Source organism: Centruroides vittatus, unplaced genomic scaffold, assembly GCF_030686945.1.
Source record: "Centruroides vittatus isolate TY-2023 unplaced genomic scaffold, ASM3068694v2 contig_299, whole genome shotgun sequence".
In the NCBI taxonomy this organism is placed as follows: Eukaryota; Metazoa; Arthropoda; class Arachnida; order Scorpiones; family Buthidae; genus Centruroides; species Centruroides vittatus.
In genome coordinates this window covers 256,616-261,411 of record NW_027121909.1, presented here as the reverse complement: position 1 = coordinate 261,411, position 4,796 = coordinate 256,616, and the positions used below count along the sequence as shown (strand labels likewise).

The 4,796-nt window shown below is 26.1% G+C and overlaps 1 long non-coding RNA gene across 1 annotated transcript; it reads right to left on the bottom strand.

The window, feature by feature from the left end:
* Positions 1-1,159: 1,159 nt before the first annotated feature.
* Positions 1,160-1,789, bottom strand: LOC136972656 (uncharacterized). Its single transcript, XR_010880371.1, has 2 exons — positions 1,616-1,789; positions 1,160-1,488 (listed from the first exon to the last, which is right to left on the bottom strand). It is a non-coding gene; the product is annotated as an uncharacterized lncRNA (long non-coding RNA).
* Positions 1,790-4,796: the final 3,007 nt, after the last annotated feature.

Sequence of the window (4,796 nt, the reverse complement as noted above, 5' to 3'; positions counted from 1 at the left end):
TTTCAAATGCTGTAAATAAACTCAAACAAAAAGCTAAATTCATTTTTAATTTAATGTATTTTATGAACAAACTCAGCATTAATGTTGATTTCAATGGCTAAATTAACGTTAAACAATTTAGATATAAATTTTCTCTTCGTGTTGATGCAAAGATCATCAATGATCTCTTGCTACTTGATTCTTAAGTAACGAAGATCGTTAATTATTTGATGTATTCTCTCAGGATATTATCTTTGCTTCATAATATCTAAAGTTAACTATAATTCATTAGAGAATTATATTAATTAATTCACCTACTTTATTAATTTATCAAAATATTTTGAAACATCAATCGATGTTTTTTCCGAAATGAAAAAAAAACTTTATCGATTAATTTATTAAACATTAAATAGCAAGTAAAAGTTTGTTGTTATTAAGTTATTGCTACTTTAATAAATGACTTTATTAAATTAATTTTTTAAATTTACATTGATATTAATTATTGTAATAAATCTATTAGTTTATCGTAATACTTTTAAATTGCTAATGGCGGTTTGAATTTAAAATTCCAAAATTATAAAATGGAAAAAATAAATTTTACAAAAAGTGTTTTATATGGCAATGTTTTTTGCATTTTAAAACGTTTTCGGATCATTTACATCCATCTAAATGATGTGAAAACATTGTTCAGGGGATAGCGTTTTAGAAACTTTAGAAAATCTCAAACTTTTTTCCATCTAGGGTGCAACATTTCTAAAATATTGAGCCCTAAAAATGAATTTAAATAATCTGAAAATGTTTGCAATTGTAAAAAATCTACAAATAAAACATTTTATTTTTTTCTAGTTTACTGGTTGTATCGTTACGAAAAAAATAGAGAATGTCTATTTCTTTATATAAAAGCTATCCTTTACGCTGTAAATGTATTAAGACGTAATATATTTACATAGAATTTTTAAATTAAATGATTTAATAATTTAAAATTTTTAATTAAAATACATTAACGCTACTAATTTATTTTAAAAACTGCAGAAATGTAAATGGTTAATTAAAAATAAATAAATTACATGTATCAATAATGTAAATATTCACCTCGACTCTTCTCTAACAAATCGTCTTCAGAGGAAATGTTTAGCATTTAAAATGTATAAAATTTGTAAATATATGAATTATTCTAAAGTATTTTGAAAACGATTTATTCTACATTTCAAATACAGTATTTGGTATTTTCAATTTTATGCAACACCATCGGAAAATTTGCTATATTTTTAGCATTACTCGCTGTATGTAGTAAGTAATTCTTCAAACTGAATTCTAACATCCAAACCAATCCTCTTGGAATTCCATTCTAGTTCTTTACTTTTCGTGAGCAGATGTCATATAAGGTTTTGGTCAGCATGTAACGCAATTGTACCGTCTAGTGGACAAGTCAATGACAATTTTCTCGAGTTTTGAACATCAGCACTTCGTTAACGGTTGATGTACGTCACGACAGTAAACTTAACTGTACTAAAAAAATATAATACATATTTATAAGAAACTTTTCCTTTACTTTCGTCGTTTCATTTAATTAAATAAATAAATCATAATATATATATTTGGAAAACTATTTTAATAATTTAAAAACTGAAGTGACTGTGATTGAACATCTCTTTCGACGTAAGTTTAATATTCTAGAAGAATATATTGCTATCTTGTCTATGTTATTTATCTCTCTCATATATAACTGTCATTTTGGTCAAACGAATACATGATCCATTTTTCTCTTGTAAAGGATAGATTTCTCTTTAAATTCTTTAGTCGATGCAATGTTATATATTTAGTTGGATATTCTAGATTTATTTTTGATTCATAAATTGTCTTCTTTCTTATAACAAGAATGGAAGTTTGGTTTTCTTTTTCTTTTACTTGTAACTGTACTTTTCTTATAAGAACCTATCGTGACATAAACGTTTATGAAAATAAATTTTAGTTCGGTTCATCAATAAATTTATCTCATATTTATTACATCTGGTTTTATTATCTTATAAGCTTATTTGGACAAAGTTTTTTTAGTCTTTTTTGTCTAGAGTATTGAGATTTCCATTACGTGATGCACAAGAAAATTAATGTCTTTTGTAGAAATAAAAGTAAGGATAGATTAATAATTTCGATTAAATAATTCGTAACGTCGTTTTATATTTCGATTTTATTTCTGTAAACTTCTTAAAGTTTCAAACATTTTAAGTTACTTCGACACTCGTCGCGATCCAATACCTTTCTACGGAAAATAACTTTATACCTGTTGTAATTGATCTTATCATTAAATTGGTTAAAAATACCAATTTATTTATGTATTTACATAACCATGATTGAACTGTTCGTTAACACGATATGACGAACTTTTGCACTTAAGTAGATAACACGGTAAGGAATCAATTTTATTAATATTTAAATACAAAACTTAATTTTATTTCTCTTGTACATTAAGATACGTTTTCCGTCTTTCCATTTTTTAACATTGTTTGTTTAATTCGAGACAAGTAAGGAACATTACATTGGGGGATAATGAAAATTTGCAATCACTTTCTCCAAAGTTGTTAATAGAACAAGCAATGGAAAGTGTAATAAGAGATTATGCGTCTGTACAAGACAGAAACGGACACACAATGACTACCCTAGACTTGATTTTATTAGAAATCTCTCAGGACTAAGCAGTTGATCCTCTCTCACTCGTACAAGGTCGTAAAATCTGTCGTAAATCCCCACTTCCAACGTAATTTATATTCTACGAATTCTTGTAAGACGAGTAATCTTTATGACTCTATATGCAAAAGGTAGATTATGATAATTTATTCAGAAATCTTTGGAAAAAGAATGACATTTTCCTAAATATAATTTTTGTTCTTTCATTCCGTTAAACCTCATACAAACGTAATCGGATTAATGAGATGAATGACATCGTTATTATTATTATAATCGTAAAATTTATAATCGAATCATGATAAATCGTGTGATTTGTTAAGTTTAAAATTACTCGAGCGTAGAATATTCCAACTTTATAATTAAGACCTATGGAGAATTTCATCCTTTATACTGTTCCTAATTCATATTTATCCTTTAGAGAACTCTGCCTTCAATTATGGCTGTTCTATCGATTTGTCAAGGATATTAGATTCCAGCAAATTCGTATTGATTATAACAGTGACTATCAACCAAGACGAATTTTGCTGAAGTAAACAATACTGAAAGTTGACATACATATAATGTCATCATTGATAGTTATATATATTATTATTGTTATTATTATTATAATTTTCGATACAAATTTACAATTCTTGGTGCTTTAAATTACAGTACTTTTATGATTTTATTATTCAAAATATTTTTGAAAAATATGATTTATTTATTGATAAATATTACTTCTTATCAAATGTATGGCATTTTCGGATTTTTGTATTAAAAAGATATAGGAATTTTGGAATGTATACATCTTTGAAATTCTTGAAATTCAGCCATATTGATTTTATATTCATGTCTTTGATATGAAAAAGTAAAAGAATGTAACCATACAAACAGAAAATGTGATATATTTTATTTGACTCTTACATATTGGCAAAAATGATAAAACATTATCTAGCATAAAAATTTCTAATAAATCATTTCTAAAATGTTTGCTATACAATAATTGAGATTTTAATGGGATCTAAATTGAATTTTATAACAATTTGATTCATTTTCTAGTTATTTTATATTAAATTAAGAGACAATTTTTGTTTATTCTAAATTCTGATGATTTTATTGGAGAAGTATCAATTATATAATAGAGATAGTTAATCAAGTGATTATAAATACTCTCGACTTGAACGGGGTATTAATTTAAACAGTGTTAAACTTGTCCATTAGTTAACAAGTCGATATTGACATTCGCATATGTTATAGGTGAAACTTTAATTCGGGTTGAAGTTTAGTAACTCTTACTTTCTAAACTTAATTAGACACAATGTTCTATCACAAGACGGATATTGCGAGTGATGCATACAGCCTAAAGGCAAAGTAATCCCACAGAATGAACGATGTACAGCGACTAATTTCTGCCACCTCGCAGCTAAGAACGTTGCAGATGGTATAATCTCACGTTCTTCGCCCACGTAAACACCAAAAACAATAAAGTCATAATGATTTGTCTCCAAAATTCATACCTTTGTTAAGCAATTTTCAAAATCTTAGCCACATTTCAGTAGTAATTATTGATCTTCATTACTGAACTTTCTCTTCAGTTCAATTAAAAAACGATTTTTTTTTAAACAATTAACAGTCATATTTGACAACTCGTGTTATAATCGGTAGATAAATCTATATGCAAATTACCCAACGCAGAACTTTCTGCTTTTATAATTTAGTGTAATTCATTTTCCTTCCTTCATAATAAACGATAACTTCATTAAACATTTTCGCATAATTTCTTGATTCGATAGTTCAAATTGTTAACGCTTTGTGATTTTTCTTTCCAGATGAATAAAAGTAAATTCTTCTAAGATGAATATTTTTGAAAATATCAAGAGTAATTAAGTTAAAATTATTGTGTGTCTGATTATGAGAAAAAGGAAAAAGAATTGACTTGCTAATAAACAAATTAAACGTAAATTCTAGTGTATGAAAGATCAAACACAAAGACAATAACGTAGATACAGACACAAGTAACCACTGAGATAAACACATTTGTCCTCTCTTTGCTCCTAGACATATTGCAATTTATAGAATATTTTAACGTTTCAATTATTTGAATGAGAAAATATATAATTATTTAGTATAATTTAAGAAAAAAATGTATAATA